The sequence below is a fragment of the Gadus macrocephalus genome, chromosome 17, assembly GCF_031168955.1.
Source record: "Gadus macrocephalus chromosome 17, ASM3116895v1".
NCBI lineage: Eukaryota > Metazoa > Chordata > Actinopteri > Gadiformes > Gadidae > Gadus > Gadus macrocephalus.
The window spans coordinates 13,263,794-13,282,155 of NC_082398.1; positions in this window are offsets into that span (position 1 = coordinate 13,263,794).

Sequence of the window (18,362 nt, forward strand, 5' to 3'; positions counted from 1 at the left end):
CCAGTCAGAAACTTGATTACTGTAGTCGTACTTTGGTCTTTTGATGGGACTGCTTCTACCCATCTGTTGAACACTGTATTTAACACTCATGTAGCTGGATGTCAATCATTGTTTGCAAGTATGGTGAAGAAAAACCTTGTTTTCTAATTATTATTATTATTATTATTTATTTATTTTAATTCTCCTCAATACCTCCCCCCTTGCGCAATGGTCAAAACCATGCGCATTAAATGATAAGCCAATCTAAGAACGCCGTTGGTGCAACCAACGTCGAACCGTCTAACCTTAACCATCAGCAAACTAAAACCAATCTTTTGGGAAGGGAAATCGAAACCAGTATGTCCAAAACCAAAGCCCAATATGGATGGGTTTACCATAAGCCGCCTGAGACCACGCTGTTCCAAAGTCATGCACTAAACCGAAAAACGTACATGCGTTAGTGGGCTTCTATACCACAAAGGTAAAATAAAACAAAATAAAACGCGACATGCCCCGTTCCAAGACCACCTCTGCTGCCAGAGCTGACATGTCTGACTCCTGTTCCTCCTCCACCTTACACCCCACCCGGCACTTCCTATGATTGTTGCAGCTCGTGACTTCATGATCAAGTGAGCCAGTGCCCACAGCGACTCTGCCAAGTAATCGTGACTGTGCCTGCCTTAGGTCGTCCCGGGTGTCAAGGTGGGATCTTACCCGTCGTTGGCTAACCAGCCTTCCATACTGGCTCGCTGCAGGATGCCATACTTGGGATACAATCAATCCCCACCTATATGGTGGTATAGATCGCAAAGTGGAGGGATGGAGACAGAGTCTTCAGCCCCATCTGCCCTATGCAGCCAAGTGTGTGCGTATTGGATACACATCAGGGAAACTATAAAACAAAAGGTAATTTATCAGAGTTAAAATTATTAAAGTGTTGCAGCAGCAGTAGTGGCATTTGAAAGGTAAACCCACTACTTCCGAATCCAAATTGACAACATAGCATGTAGGATCCCTTCCCAGCAGATGTAGCGCTAATCCCCGTCATCCTTGACCGAAGAGATTTACCCTATATTTTAATTGGTGTAGTCCTATTGTACAGTTTATCAAGATTACATATTTACTTTATGTATATTTTTTAATTATTATCCTCATCTTTATCATATCCATATTTATTCAATTATTCGTTCCTGTGTGAAAATAATATGAATCACTTAGTTAATAGCAACACCTTCTTTAGTCCAATTGCATTAGATTATCATCACTGTTGTCCTATTAAAGTATCAACGTTATTGTCCTTATAACCTCCTTATGAACTTTGATGTTCATCATCCTGAATGATAACTGTGTCAGGATGTTCATCATCCTGAATAAAAAACAAAACTAAAACTAAACTTAAAGAAAAACAAATTAGCCATAATGTGAATATCCACTGCGTGTCTCCCTGTGACTCTCTCCCTCCTTCAGGAGAACACGCTCTCTCTCCCTCCTCAGTACGGGGTGCTGTTTGGTGCAAGACAACAGATAAGGGTGTCTCCCTCCCACGTTGGGTGCGGCCATAACGCCTTGAAAGCGAGCGTGCTCTGGGGGCTGGGTGTGAGAGAAACCATGGGTAGTTCCTTTTCTCGGCCAGCAGAGGGGTTGTTCAGGTGAAACCTATGGACAGAGACTACAAAGAACTTCAAACATGGCAGACAGGGAACTACAAATTTATCAAAGCCTGAAAACTCAACAGAGCTCTACCTGCATTCCTTTGATATGTGGTATTTTATGGCGTATGGCCACCACACGCTTTCAGTTGAACGCACTCTATTTCCTTTCTCTGTACTGTGTGTTAGTGTGTCTCTCTGTACTGCCTGAATGGTGTAGGTCGACAAATGGGGGGGGGGGGAAATGTGTTCTCTCTCTCTCACCCTTCCTCACTCCCCTTAGGGTCAAGCAGCAGCTAGGACCGTTAACAGATAAGCCTGGAATGCAACATCCTCAACTCTCCATCATGGAACAAGGCCTAATAACTATCTCTCACACACAAAAAGATCCTTCTGTCCCTTCATTCACAAATAACTTTTCACTTTATTATATATAACTTAATACTGCTCCCCCTTTCCAAATTTCTATATACACAAAACTAGAAGCTGACCACCGAAATTGGTACAGGCCTCGTCAGGCCGAACCAAAACACCCTCACAGGTTCTAACTTCCATATGGTTTTAGGGAGGGGAACTACAACATGAGGTGGAGTAGAGGACTTCAAATATGGTGGACGGGGACCTCAAATGGGAGGACTACACATATGGGAAAGGGGATTACACTCTGGGCCTGGAAACCATACAGAGTCCCTTCTCGTGGTCCTGAAACAGCCGTTCATTGTTAGAAAAACACGCACTCTATCGCTACCTCCAACTGCCTAGAGGGAAAATGGTCCCTCTCGATCGTCCTCCGACTTTAGCTCTCCTTGCTATCTCTCTCGCTCCCTCTCACACAAACACACACACACACACCTAAACAGACCTTTCTCATTCTGTCTCCTCCGAACGCACACACAGAAACATCACCTCTTGCGTACACGCGCACAGAGACGCACACAGCCTTTCTCACTCTGTCTCCTCTAAACGCACACACAGAGACATATCAACAGACTTCTCTCATTCTGTCTCCCGCAGACGCACACACAAAAACATCAACAGACTTCTCATTCTGTCTCCCGCAGACGCACACAGAAACATATCAACAGACTTCTCATTCTGTCTCCCGCAGACGCACACAGAAACATATCAACAGACTTCTCATTCTGTCTCCCGCAGACGCTCACACAAAAACATCGCCTCTGGCGTACACGCGCACAGAGACGCACACAGACGTCTTTCTCTCTCTCTCACGCGCATACACACAATCTCTCTGGTCGTGAAGGTGGTGGGGGAGAGAGGTCTCTGCTATCCCTAGTCTGCGTCAGTTCAGGTGTTTGTCCGTCAGTCCCCGCATATGCAATGAATATATGGCCAAGAAATCGTTGTGCTTCTTCGGGCGCCTCAGATTCACTTATCAAGGGCGGCGAGCCTTAGGCCTCGAGGGTGTTCTTTCACCACGCAACGAGCCTAGTTTATCTTATTCTCTCTGTGTGTCACTCATGCCCGAGGCATACCGTTTCCTCTGCAAAGGGACTCTAACCCTGATAAAGGACTCTAACCTTCTTACCACATAGAATTATTTAATACACAAACGCCGGTGGGGATCACAACCCTCTTTAAAACGCCGGTGGGGATACTAAACCCTCTTTAACACGCCGGTGGGGATACTAACTTCTTTAAAACGCCGGTGGGGATACTAAACCCTCTTTAACACGCCGGTGGGGATCCTAAACCCTCTTTCACAAGCCGGTGGGGATACTAAACCCTCTTTAACACGCCGGTGGGGATACTAACTTCTTTAAAACGCCGGTGGGGATACTAAACCCTCTTTAACACGCCGGTGGGGATCCTAAACCCTCTTTCACAAGCCGGTGGGGATACTAAACCCTCTTTAACACGCCGGTGGGGATACTAACTTCTTTAAAACGCCGGTGGGGATACTAAACCCTCTTTAACACGCCGGTGGGGATCCTAAACCCTCTTTCACAAGCCGGTGGGGATACTAAACCCTCTTTAACACGCCGGTGGGGATACTAACTTCTTTAAAACGCCGGTGGGGATACTAAACCCTCTTTAACACGCCGGTGGGGATCCTAAACCCTCTTTCACAAGCCGGTGGGGATACTAAACCCTCTTTAACACGCCGGTGGGGATACTAACTTCTTTAAAACGCCGGTGGGGATACTAAACCCTCTTTAACACGCCGGTGGGGATACTAACTTCTTTAAAACGCCGGTGGGGATACTAAACCCTCTTTAACACGCCGGTGGGGATCCTAAACCCTCTTTCACAAGCCGGTGGGGATACTAAACCCTCTTTAACACGCCGGTGGGGATACTAACTTCTTTAAAACGCCGGTGGGGATACTAAACCCTCTTTAACACGCCGGTGGGGATCCTAAACCCTCTTTCACAAGCCGGTGGGGATACTAAACCCTCTTTAACACGCCGGTGGGGATACTAACTTCTTTAAAACGCCGGTGGGGATACTAAACCCTCTTTAACACGCCGGTGGGGATCCTAAACCCTCTTTCACAAGCCGGTGGGGATACTAAACCCTCTTTAACACGCCGGTGGGGATACTAACTTCTTTAAAACGCCGGTGGGGATACTAAACCCTCTTTAACACGCCGGTGGGGATCCTAAACCCTCTTTCACAAGCCGGTGGGGATACTAAACCCTCTTTAACACGCCGGTGGGGATCACATACACATCCATTACTTGGCCATCGGTAGTCTTGTATCACTATGCCCGATTCTTATAGGCCCTATGGTCTCGAGGGTATTCCTTCACCATGCAACAAGCCGATATTCGATGTGTCACGCGTTCAGGGTCAATCGGGTTTATGGGGAAATGCTGGGATGCAGTCCTATTCGTCCCCACGAGATATCCCGTAGCGAACCGCTCTCACAGTCTCACCTCCTAATGTGGTTCCTATATAACTATGCAGAGTTTGGATTTTATCAACAGGTTCTGCCTACCTTTTGTTGGGCGATCGCGAGGTGAGACTGCAGGAATCGGTCCGGTGCTCTGGGGTCCCGAGGTCGTGCCGCTCTCCGTCTCTCGTTTTCCAGTTGCGGTTCAATTTCAGAAAAAATACCACCGTCGGGGTCACCAAATTGTGGGGAAAAACGGTCTGTCTAGTTACTGGACCAGATAAAATGAGACGGAGAGGTAATAAAGTCTGTCGGCACGAGGACCTTGGATTTATTAAGTAAAGTGGCAACGGTTATACAGAGTCGTAAAGCGTGAGAAACCGAATATGTCTAAGTCCCTAATCAGCGCTGATGGTTCGTCCGGAGCTTCGCCTCCGTGGAAGGTCTGCTTCAGAAGAAGATGAAGAGTCCCTGTGTGATGCAGTCTTATGCTGTATCCTCCTTTCGATGAGGTGTGTGCGGTTCTGTGTGTTTTTGCTGCCCCTTGGCTCCCAGGCCCTGGGTCTTCTCCTAACGGGGAGAGTTCCTCGTGTCTCCGGTGTGATAAATAAAAACGGGGGAGTGCCCCCCGAAGTGTCTCGTGTGTGATAATTTAATGTGGCTCTGAGGCCCCTAGTATCTGCATGTGTTCCTTCTAGTGGGGGAGAGCTTCGAGGTGTCTCCTGTGTGATAAATTAATGTGGCTCTCCCGTTCTTGAGGATGACTGGTGCATTGTCTGAGTGTCAACCATTTGCCTGGGAAATGGGGCCTTCGGCTCTGGCCTTGACCTGACTATATTATCATGTTTGTGTTATGTGTTTGTTGGGTTTAGAGCAAGAGTCGACTATATATTAATGTGCCTGCCATGTGATGTGCTCATCAGGTTATTTTTCCCAACAGGGGGCAGCGGCTTTTCGTTAGGGAGCCATCCGGCGCCCGGACAGAGAAGCGCTGCCAGGGGAGGCTCCAGGCGAGGGATCCCCCTCGCCTGAGTATCGGCCCACCCCTCCACGTTGGTGAAATCCGTGTAGGATCTTACCGGAGCCTTCAGGGTCGAAGGGTCCTCACCTGCAGCAATAAACAAGTGCTGCAAAGGCGGGAACAAGGGGCACTGGGTAACCCGCCGGGAAAAAGATGGGGTGCGAAAGCACTCGCCCTGCATATCGTCAGATACGGGGGCAAGAGGCGGGGCCGGCATGGGAATCCCTTTGATGGCCGCCGCCTCACCCATGATTTCCCGGAAGAGATCGGTCATCCGGCGCGGACCCTCGTGTTGTATGACGGTGGCGGTTGTAACCCGAGAGCGGGAAAAACCGGACGCCGAGTCGCCGTCCAGGGAGGCGTCGATGATGCCATCGTCGACGAAAGGGCCGGCCCTGAACAGGTCGATGGCGTCAGCCAGTTCCACCGCAGGGGAAAAGAAGAGATGCCTGGAGAGGATCCCCTCTTCAGGCAGCTCCCGGCAGGCGACACAGGAGACGGGGGCCGCCATAGCAGCCGCGGCGTTGTCGGCGCCGAGGCACCGAAAGCACGCCAAGTGCCCGTCACCCGGTGCCAGGGAGGCGGGACAGGAGGCGCATAGGAGTCCTGAAAAGGACCTAGCTCCAGGAGCGCTCTCAGGTGGCCCTGAAAAGGGCCGTTTGTCCGCGGCCTCGCCCGAGCCGCTGCCACCGGCTTGGGAGATCCGTGTTGAAGTTCTCATTTTCTTAATAGTAGTTCTCAATTTCTCGCTGATAAGCACAAGTGCTGAAAGAAAAGGGAGGATGAGCGACGGTATACACCGCGTTATATAGACACGATACCGTGGGAAATGTGGGCGGTGCCCACGCCGATAGGTGCAGTTTGAATTTTCAGCGCGCGCAAACGCGTGGGACAAGCCCATAAGGCGAAGCCTAGACGGCGTAGCCTACATGAAATAGAACTAGAGTTATAATATCATAACTATCGTTCGATCCTGTTCCCATGTGGCTATGTGGAGGTAATGCAACTCGTGTGTTCGATCTTGCTCCCATGTGGCTATGTGGGGGTCATGCAGCTTGTGTGTTCGATCCTGCTTCCTAGTGGCTATGTGGGGGTAATGCAGCTTGTGTGTTTGATCCTGCTTCCTAGTGGCTATGTGTGGGCAGCTTTTGTGCTTAAAATACCTAACAGGCTAAACATAGCCTTTTTAAGCGTATTGTCCGGCACAATCATAGCTTTTTAAACATTCTTCTCTCAATGGCTATGAAGCATCAGCTGATAGCATACAACCAACATGATCCCAGTGTTGTGAGACCTGTGTTGCAGGCCACACATCTACAGTAGATGTTGCTGTGCTAAGAGAAGAGATCCAGAAAGCACTACAAGATAAATTCCCAACTGATATGCATATCCAAATAGCCAACAATGAGGTGTACATTGGCTAAAGTACCGTATTTTCCGGACTATACGTCGCTCCCGAGTATTAGTCGCATCAGTCAAAAAATGCTCCATGACGAGGAAAAAAACATATATACGTCGCATCGGTGTATAAGTCGCATTTATTTTTAAACATTTAAACAAGAACGTTTAGTCTGGAGAGACTGAATAAAATTGCAATAGCAATATAGGCTATATATAAACATAACAAGTGATATTCATCTCCTTGGCAACTACCTGGGCATGGAGACGCAACTGCACCGTTGATAAGCCCCGGCCAGCAGCATGCTGTTCAATGACCCATCTGTGGACTCGTTCCTCCAGCTCTGGCCATCGGGCTTTCAGCCCCCGGTTAGCTTTCTTTGTTTTTTTCATCGCAATTAGAGTTTCCTCGGCTTTTCGCCAGTCCCGGACAAGTTTTTCACTCACCCCAAACTTTCTTTCTGTTGCTCGATTGCCGTTTTCGGCTGCATACTTTATAATCTGCAGTTTAAATTGTGCAGTATAGCTTTTTCTTTTTGGCGGCATTTTATTTTGTGTTCTCTTTTGTTTTGTCTACGGTCTAGTTTATTTATAATTTATTCGGTGGTGCAGTAGGCTTGCAGCGTTCAGTTGTAGGCCTAATGAATGACGGTGCCATCTTGCGGCCGAAGATTATGTACGCACAATTTTGGCATATAAGTCGCTTCGAAATATAAGTCGCAGGGCAAGCCAAACTACAAAAAAAACGCGACTTATAGTCCGGAAAATACGGTATGCAGTTGGAATGGTTCTGACTAATGGATCAACAGGTGGTCTCACCGATTTTGGAGTTAATCCAAATAGTTGTTGTGAAGGGCACACTTCTATTCATTGTGAAAAGCTTGATTGTTTGGTCGGTTGAACATCTCAGGAGCTATATCCTTGAGAAAACAAGCACTGTGAAAGTGCTAGAGCCTTCAGAGCTGTCTGACATGTTCCCATTAACACCTTGGGCCCTATCTTGCATCTGGCGCAAGTGACTTACACCGGGATCCCACCGGACGCGTACGCGCCGCGGAACGGCCGCGTCCTCTGCCCTGCGTCCATTCCTACCGGGCGCGTAACGGCAGCGTAGCGCTGCCTTGCGAGCCAGCCGTATTCACGCGAGATCACGAGATCACGCGATAATCCTAAACCTAATGTACTCACATTCCACTCCCAAAACTATTGCAATTAAATGCCACGCTTTGTCCTTTCTGACATTTTCCTTATAAAAAGGATGATTTGGTACATAAATGACTTCATGTTGCTGAACTTCGACAATGAGTCTCTCGTCGTCCATGTTGCCGACCCTCTGAGACCCACCGGTCATGACGTAATAATGTTGATGTGAAGTTACATGAGCTGAGTATTGTGTTTTATTTTGAAAATTGACCGGATGCTCTATGGCTTTTACTTTTCACTTCCTGCCCGGCTCGACCTGCTCTGTCGAAATTGACGCGGTTTAGCAGCGGCTCGCGGCAAATATAGAATTGGACGGAAAGATAGCGCCGCGGCGCGGCATGCCGCTCCTGGGACGCTGCTGAAACGTTCCGCGGCGCGCCCGGTGGAAATGGTCTCATTGATTATAGTGGAAGCGATCAGCAGCGGTGACCGCGGCGCAGCCGTCCCGCGGCGCGTACGCCTCCGGTGGAATCGAGCCTTTAGTCACTGGCGCATGTGTCTTTGCTAGTTTACAACTGGCGCAGAGCGTTCTTTTCCCACCACCGCCACTCGCCGGTAAATTAGGGATTGATCATGCGCCCCAAGGGGCGGTTCGGCGGAAGGAGGAGGCGTGTTCTGGCGCAAACGGTATTTTGCCGTTTCTGAATACCATTGCGCTACTGACCAGGAAATACCTGGTTTAAAGTCAGTGGCGCGTTGTTCAGATGCTATTTTAAGGGCGCATGCATACATGCGCATGCGATGCATACGGATTGCTTGTGCACCTCGCGCATACACTTTGCCTCTCCCATCTACCTAGCTGCACATTCTTGGTAAATTATTTGGGAAAGAACAGCTGATGCAGCGGTAATAAGTTGTACTTTTAAATCAATGCATCTGCAAACACCGTACAGCAAACACATATTTTCTTGACAGAGACATCGTGTAGGCCTACATGCCCATAACTTTTAGGATTGATGAGTATTTGATCGTGAAAAACATTGTTTTACCGCGAGTGAGTGTTAAAAAGAATGAATGAATGCGGGCCCGTGTGTGTGCTCTGTTTAAACACACGCAAACGAAACACGTAACGCATAATACAATCAATGGCAATGTCTATTACCGCGGGGACACATCATGCATATTAGGATAGCATACAATACTGATAAGAAACCGTTTATAATGTATTGCGTTGTTACGTATTTTAAGAATCTAAGCTACCCACACATAGACCCAATGAAGCAGGACCAAACATAAGCCGTAAATACTATACATAGCCACAAGGGGAGCAAGACCTTATTGGCGGCTGCTCCAGCCACAGATAGCAGCGCATTTATATATATGAAGAAGCCGAAGCCATTACGGCACCCCGGCCACGCCCACTAGGCCACACCCACTGGGCCACGCTCACTTGACGGTCTCTACCTGAGGACCGGAGGTGAATAGTAGCCAGAGATTTTCAGCGACACCCGCGAAGGGTCACGGGCCTCTGCCCGTGGCCCATAGAAGGCCAGAGTTCAATAGGTAGACGACAGAGAGCCGCCCGGGGGGCTTGAAGTAGATCACGGTATTTTCCTCTCACACGTGTTAGATTCAATTCCCTCCGTATAGCTTCACTTACCATGCCGAAACATGCCGACGACTTTATAATAAATGAAGTGAGTTAAAGCAACCCGGGATTGGACAACTTTCGAGAATATGCAATAGCGTATATCATTAAATAGAACCACAGTTACCGCATATCATATGTTATATCATATAGGCCTACGTTTTCTTTGCCGAAATTTATTTGAGGACTCAGTATTTCTGAAGTTGTGGAAGAAAACCCCTTATTCCATGTGTGAATTAGGCCATATTATTTGGCAATAAACTGAGCCATTTGCAGTTTGAAATTCATGTGCATCTGTCTCATCGGAGACTGCAGACGCGCTGTCAAAATATCAACTCGTCCGATTCAAATGCGCTCATGGCTCTTAAAGGGGATGGGAGCTGGCACTCTCATTGGTTTGTTGGACGTTACGCCCAAACCACACCTACGGGTAACTAGGCCGCCCACAAAGCTACTTGCGCTTTGCGCTTCCCACTTGCGTTTCAGACCGTTAAAATAGGGCCCCTTATGTGCTTGGTGGAAAAGGCATTGTAACCCTGAAACGATACATGTGTTCCATAGCTAGTATATCCTTTTAACTCACTCCGTCAATGTATTTCGGTATGAAACTATGAAGCAAAAGGGAGGGAATCGTAGCTAACACGCGTGGAGAAAAATACCATCGAGCTACTTCAAGGGTCTGACTATGATTCTGAGCTCAAATCAGACTCCCGCTCTGGTTAGTATCAAGTAGGCGTGGCCTATGTGAAGTGGGCGTGGCCTGCGGGCGTATTGGCTCCGCCCTCCTCACTTGTCTAAAGGTGCTGCCATCTGTGGCTGGAGTAGTCATTGCAGCTTGTGTGTTCGATTCGATCCTCCTTCCTAATGGCTATGTCAATAGTATCCAGCTGCAGCCCCGGAGAACCTATTGTTAAAGGGGACCTATTATGCTTTTTCGACTTTTATGACCTATAAACGTTGTTATAATGATTGATAGTCATGTTTAACCATACTAAAGTGTCAAATAATGACGTACGCATTTCGACGTATTCCCTGCTGACAGTCTGGGGCGGCTGTGCAGAGCGCTAAACACTCGGATCAACTTTTGCGATTCACTTGTTCACATTTCCGGGAAACATCTACGTAGACGTACTCCTGCCGCGCCCCCATATGCCTGGTCAAATGTGCCCGTGCGCGCTCCAAGTCTGCACTTTTCACTTCACAGTGTAGCTTTGCACGTTTGTGGAACAATGCCTTCTCCTCCCATAAAATGTTTTTTTTGGTTGTGAGGGAAACTTATTTAATTTATTTTGTTTTCCGAAAGACCCAAGTACCAGGCAAAAGTGGGTAGATCTGCTGATTCCCGGCCAACAGCTGAATAACCTGCGGGTTTGTCAACAGCACTTCCTACCGGACTCTTTCACAAACCTAGGCCAATGCATGGTTGGATTAGCAACCAAGCTGGTGCTCACTGATGGCTCTGTTCCAACAATCCTCGGCCGTGTTGAAGAGTCAGAAGCTCAAGTTGTAAGTAACATTTTATCAACTGTCCGACTTGTGTTTATTATGTGTCATTATTTGGATAAAAGTGTCCGTGGATAGACTACATATAGACTACTAGTAGCTACATTTGTCTGCTGTGCACCGTGATTATGCACTCCTCAATGCAGTGATTTTTTTAACTGTGTTTTTACCAAATAAATAAAATAGACAGGAGTGTTGTGGTCCGTCTCAGTATGTGACTTACCCCCAAATGTGTCACCAGCATGCATGGATGCATGCTAATTACAAGCTATTCAGTGTATGTAGTATGCTAATTGAACACAATGGAGCTGATGGAGGAGAGTAATTCCAGCCTTGAAAGACTTAACCTGCATGCATGTGTGCATGCAAAATACTAATTGTCATCAAACTTGCTTATTGAGCATAATTATTGACTAACCTGGTTAAATAAAGGCTAAATAAAAAAAAAAATGTTGCAGAGTGTGTAAGGACCAAAGGGTTTTTAAAAGCAAACACACCATGTTTGAGAACTAAAGTACAATTTGTCTTTTTAATAGAGTGCATCACAGCAGAGCCTAACCGGTGTAACACGCAGGGACACGGGATGTCAAACAGACCCTCCATATACACTGTCCAGTGCAACACAGACAGTGTGCAATGTGAGATCTGTTGGCACAGAAATGCTGTTTCCGTCCTCAAAATCTGTGACCACAGTTGTCCCTTGTTACACTGAAGCAACACGTGCAGTGTTCTTTTGGAAAAAGTCTGCAGAGTCAGGATCGCTTTAACTCACTTTATTTAGCAAAGGTTTGGACTAGCATACTATGAAGTGTTACGTATTTTAAGTACATAAGCTGCTCCCACATAGCCATTAGGAAGCAGGATCGAACACACAAGCTGCATTACCCTCACATAGCCACTAGGAAGCAGGATCGAACACTTAAGCTGCAATAACTACTTTAGCCACAGATGGCAGCACCTTTAGACAGGGGCGGAGCCATTACGTCACCCCGGCCACGCCCACTACATAGGCCACGCCCACTTGACGGTCTCTAGCGGGTGATTCGAAGTGAAGAGGACAGAGATCAATAGGTAGACGGCGGAGAGCCACCGGGCCTAAGCCCGGGGGCTTGAAGTAGATCACGGTATTTTCCTCTCCACGCGTTAGATACAATTCCCTCCCTTAAGCTTCATAGTTACCATACCGAAACATGCCTACTTTAACAAATAAAGTCAGTTAAAAGCAACCCAGGATTGGACTATTTTCTTCGAAGAATGCTGCAATAGAAGCAAAAGGAGGGGAATTGTACATGCACATGTTACGCCTCGTGCCCACTGCACCGTCAGTCAACGGACGTGGGAAGGCGTGGCTGACGGATGGGGGAGTAGTCTTTGCAGAGGCATACGTCAGCCAAGCCCAAGCATACGCGATCTGATTGGATGACGGAACCGTCGCTGCCGAAAAAGTTGAACATTTTTCAACTTTCTGACGGTGGCGAACGCTCCAACTGAACGGACGGATCCACAATGCATTGCGCGTCCGTCCCCATTCAAAGTCAATGGGCAACGGTCAACTGACGGAGGTAGTGGGCACGGGGCGTTAGTAGGGCATTCCAAAGGATGCTTTACCTGGAGCGTTCTAGCCCTCTGAGCTATGGGTTGTAACTTTAATACTGGGCAGGCGTGGACTTAGTTATGTGCTCTGATTGGCTAATGGTGCTGAACTCCCGCCTCTCTGGATGTTGTATGTGTCCCTATGCTGCTCCCTTGTGGCTATGTGTTGGCATTGCAACTTACTTTGTGGTATGGTGCTGACCCCTTGTGGCTATGTGTTGGCATTGCAACTTGTTTCGTGGCCCTGAACTTCTGAGAACACCTGGGCCGCTCGTATCTGTAGAATTGACACATGAATAAATGGCTTCTTGTACGGGCCGGACGCCTCCCTAGGAGCCGGATCCCTCCCTAGGATGGGAACGAGACCTCTCTAGTCGCCAAGGACATATGTGGCCTGTTGGTATGAATGTGTGAATTATGTTACACACGTGAGAAGCAAAGGTGTGTATGTGATATGGTCAACAAACTGGTATTAATTAATCCAGGAATCAGAAATAACCCATAGACCTTAGAAACATAAATGTATTCACTAACATTACAGTATCATTATTGACTAAAGATTTTACTAAAGTTGTTTCTCATTTTCTTTGTTTCTTTATAATCAGGTTCACAGGCCACTGTATCCTGCCAGAATGCTGGCACAGAGACCATTGTGCAAGAAAATGGGCTAGAATTTTCATCCATACCAGTGAAGGGGTTGGCATCCTCACTGGGTATCAGACCAGCTAAAAGAGCTCGCCTTGAGTTGCTAGAGGAGTCGGACGAGGAGGAGGAGGAATGAGAAGGCACCGTCGTTTCAGAGGCACATGACTCGACATATGTACCTGGTGACTCTCTTACAGAGCCATCTGAGATGAGGTAAGTTACACTTATGGTTTACAATTGTCAACCTTCGTTCTGTCTATTCAAATGAGTTATCTAGGAATTGCTATATGTTTGTGGTTTCCTGATAGTGGGATGGATTCAACCACGGACTACGATGAGCCAAAGTACATCGTGTTTGAGAGCTGACAGAACTGTTCCAAACCTGTCCGGTGTGCAAGCCGGGCTGTGAGGTGTAGCAGCGGAGACTGGGGACATACGTGGCCTTAACCCAGCTTTGCCCAAACTGCAAGTACAACAGAAAATGGCAGAGCCAGCCATTGAGGGGAAACACCCCTGTGGGAAGCCTCCAAATGTCTGCTGCCGTTTACTTTACTGGTGGATCCTTCATTCAAGTGGAGAAGGTATTGGAGAGACTGTAGCATGAACAAACCAGCATTGAGTTAGTTTCATATAAGAATATCTCAAATCGATTTTTGTTGTTTTTGCAGATGTTCAAAGCCATGAATCGATAGTTACGTATTGTAACTCTAGATTCTATGAGTATAGGCGCAGCCTTTTAAGGCTATAGCTATTGGGTTATCCCTAGGCGTGAGGCGTAGCACTGAAAAATTTGTAATCCCCGCCCACCAAAAGCGTGGGCCTCAATTACGTCCACGTGCCTCAACGACGTCAGCATTTCGCAGATATAGTCGGGCGCCGGCGGACGTTCTGCTCCCAATAAACAGCTTTTCTTCAGCTATTTAAAGGACAATGAGGCCGACACTTAAAAGGCTGCGCCTATACTCGTAGAATCTAGAGTTACAATACGTAACTATCGTTCTATGTCGTATAGGCTTAGCCTTTTAAGGCTATCGCTATTGTGTTAAAGGGCGAAGCACGATATAGTCTATGCCTCATTGGTCCCAGGGAGACACGTCTCCCGCCCTCCGCCTCCACCCGGGGGCGGCAGCGTTCCGCTCCAAGCCCCCGTCGCCGCCATAGGCCCCCGGCAGTCACTGTCGCGGCGCCGCAGGCAGCTCCTCCTCCTGGCCCCCCCGGCTTACCAGCCCCGCCCGCCTCCATCGCAGGCGAGCGGCCAGCGAAGGCCCAGGGCAGCGGGCTCATGGGGCTATGTCCCGCCCCACAAGCGCCGGCGAAGGCAAGAGGCTAACTTAAATATGCAAAGCCGGTCAGTGTCAAAAAGATATACTGTTGGCAACTGTCACTGCGAGATGGCTGAAGGCTCTGAAGACAGAGGAGGACATCAAACGCTTCCACATCCCTGGCCCTATCTTGAAGAGGTGTTTGAAATTGTGGGAAGCAAAAACGACTCATGGTGCATGCGCTGCAAACTTTGCCAACCAAAGAACCATGTACTTTCAGCTTTCAAGAACTCTCCGTCTAATCTCAAAAAACATATAGAGGTAAGCTCTGTATTATTATTATATTATAATAATGGTCGATTTAAAATGCTTGCTACAGCTTGACTAGTAGTGGTGCAACGGTTCACGGGTTTCCCGTGATCCGTACGGATCAACCCTCACGGTTCGGGACGCAAGTGATCCGCGGATCGGCTGATAAAAAAAAAAGTTGTGCGTTGACGTGATCAGCGCGTGTTTAGAGGACAATTCCGGTATTAACAATATCATCAAGTATCGTAGCGAAATACAGTTTATGTTGTGTTTTATTTGGCGTTCCGTAAATCCTATTGAAACGTAAACCGGAACCGGACGTGTTTATGTTTGGTTGTAGTCTTTTCGCTCGGTTCGCCGTATCGACAGTAGGGCTAGAACCGAGCGAAAAGACTACAACCAACCTCCCTTGCAATGAGCAATGAGTCTCCCAACCGAAATCAATGGATTTACAAAATGCCAAATAAAACACCACAGAAACTGTATTTCGCTACCAAACTAAAAAAAAGATAAGGATGTCTGCATTGCCTTGGGAGAGTGTAGACTCTAAACTCTCCCCAGGCAATGCAGACATCCTGAATTGTAAAACCAGGGTTAGGGATAACCCTCACCCTAAATATGCCTATTTTCACAGAGAAAACACCCTAATCATCTCGGGAGATACAAGACCCTTACTGCAAATGCCCAGAAAGGAAAGCCAGGAGCAGATGCAGCAGCAGATGAAGGCCCACCACCAAAACAGGCAAAGTTATGGGAGACCAGAAGAGTGTCCCAGGCCAGTGTTGATAAAGAAGTCCTTCATTTTATCATCCAAGGCCTGCACCCACCTAATCTGGTTGAACAACAGGGTTTCGTAGATCTGGTTCATTATCTTCAGCCCAACATCAATGTGATGTCACGCAACACTGTTGTCAACAAAGTAGAGAAAGTTGCTCTTGAAATGAAAATCAATTTGAAAACTTCTCTAAGTGGAATTGAGTTCATTGCAACTACCACTGACTGCTGGACAGCATACAGGCGTGGATTCCTTGGTGTCACAGCCCATTGGATAGACCCCCAAACTATGAAGAGATGTTGCGCTGCCCTGGCCTGCAAACAGCTGAAAGGGTCACATTCTTTTTCTGCCCTTGCCAGTGCTCTGAATGAGATCCACACTGAGTTTAACATCCGTGACAAGATTACCCGCACCACAACTGACAACGGCTCGAATTTTTTAAAAGCTTTTAGATTGTATGGTCAAACCAACGAAAACATCAACAATCCAGCACCTACAGCAGCGAGTGGTGAAGAAGATGATGATGGTGGTGAAGATGAGAATAATGAAGACCAGGATAGCGTGGAGTTTGTTGAAGCTGGAGCCATATTAGATGAAGATGACTGCCTGGAGTATCAGCTTCCAAAACACCATCGTTGCGCCTGCCACCTTCTGAACCTGGTGTCAACTGTTGATGTTGAGGAGGCAAATGTCAGCACGGTGTACAAGCGGGTCTCACGTTCAACGTTTTCAAAGTGCTGGAGCCTTTGGAATAAGAGCGCCAGATCCACCACAGCAGCTGAGATCATTGAAGAAAATTGCAAACTCCAGCTTTTGAGGCTTAACGCTACAAGATGGAATTCACTTTTCTTAGCAGTGGAAAGGATTGTGAGAATTGCAAGAGAACAAGGAGAAGGAGCCATCACAGCTGTTTGCAGTGCACTTAAGATCCCCATGTATGTACCTGCCTGCATTTACATTTTTAAAGCTGAATTATATATTTTTCACTTTGAATTGAAAAGCTATTAAACACTATATACAATCTATTAACTACCCCTCTGCACAGATGATTAGCATTTTAAAATTGGTTTGTTATTGAATTGAAGGTGTTCAATGAAATTAATATGAAATGTTGTGTCTATTATTTGTTGTTTTAATAGGTTCACTCCTGTCGAAATTGCATTTCTGACAGAATATGCAAAGACGATGAGACCGGTCGCAAAGGCCCTTGATGTTCTTCAAGGAGAGACCAATGTGCATATGGGGTGGTTGGTCCCTACAATAACGCTTCTCAAGGCTAAGCTCCAGCACTTTTGCATTTCCTCAAAGTTCTGTGGGCCCTTGATTGATGCACTCCTAGCAGGCATTGAAAAACGGTTCGGACAGATCCTTACCGATCCAGAGCTGATTGCTGCAGCAATCCTAGTCCCAAAATTCAAGACTAGCTGGACCAGTGATGAATGCATCCTAAAACTTGGTAAGTGTTGCACTGTTTGCTTTTTGATAGAAGCTAATAGAGGATATTCCTGCTTTGAAGTATCTCTAACATACTAACAGTGCAAACCAATGACAGCGTAGCAGCGAAGCGTAATTCTAATTCCCATGCATTTCAACAGGAGACAATCCATTGTGACATAGACCACCGTTTTAAGCGAAACCAGCAGAAAAAGTTTAATCCCTGAAAAATTGCAGGACTGTGGTGTTTGGGCTTGTTGTTTTCCTGTTATGTTATGTAAAGACAAGTGACTAGATAGCATACTAACTGTCTATCCTGCTAACTAGCTCACTAGTCAAGTCTCTTATGCTATTTCCACACCCTACACCACACCTACTCAAAGCGTTGGAAGCGTAATGCACCATAAGAAATTACGTAGGAAATCAAAAGCAATCTTTATTTGTAAGCCATATAAAGTTGATAAAAATCATAATGCCATCTTTCAGTGTTGTAATTTCAATGTTTTAATCCAGGTCCATGGTCCAATTTGGTCCTATTTTTGTTTTTCTATTCCATAGGCCTTGACTATATCAAAAGTCACTTGAAAGACCAAGTTGTGGAGAATCAAGGAGAGAGCTCCCATTCTTCAGAGGAGGATGATTTCTTTTCTGCAATCAAACAGACCAGTTCCCAAGAAAATGCCAAACAGCTTGAGATTTACCTTGGATGCCAAGGTGATACAGTTGAGATACTGAAGTCTTTCCTGGCAGTATGCAACCTTTCATTGAGGCTTAACACCGCACTCCCAGCCTCAGCAGCCTGCGAGAGACTGTTTAGTGCAGCGGGACTGATCTTCAGACCAAAAAGGGCACGTATTGGTTCCAAGAACTTTGAAAATCAGCTTCTTTTGAGGCTAAACAGAAGATTCTGGTGATTGTATAGGGTATGCCATTGTACTCTTTCTGTCCTACACAAACTACTGACGTACACTGTCTCACACACTGACCGAAATGCTCCTGTGACACCAATGGTGTTGGAAGTTCAATAGTTTATCTCCAGTTTTACTACCCAGTTTTTGAAAGGGATTATGGACAAGCATCCCTCCCTCACACACACTCTCTTTCTTTCTCTCACACACACACTCTTTCTTTCTTTCTCTCACACACACT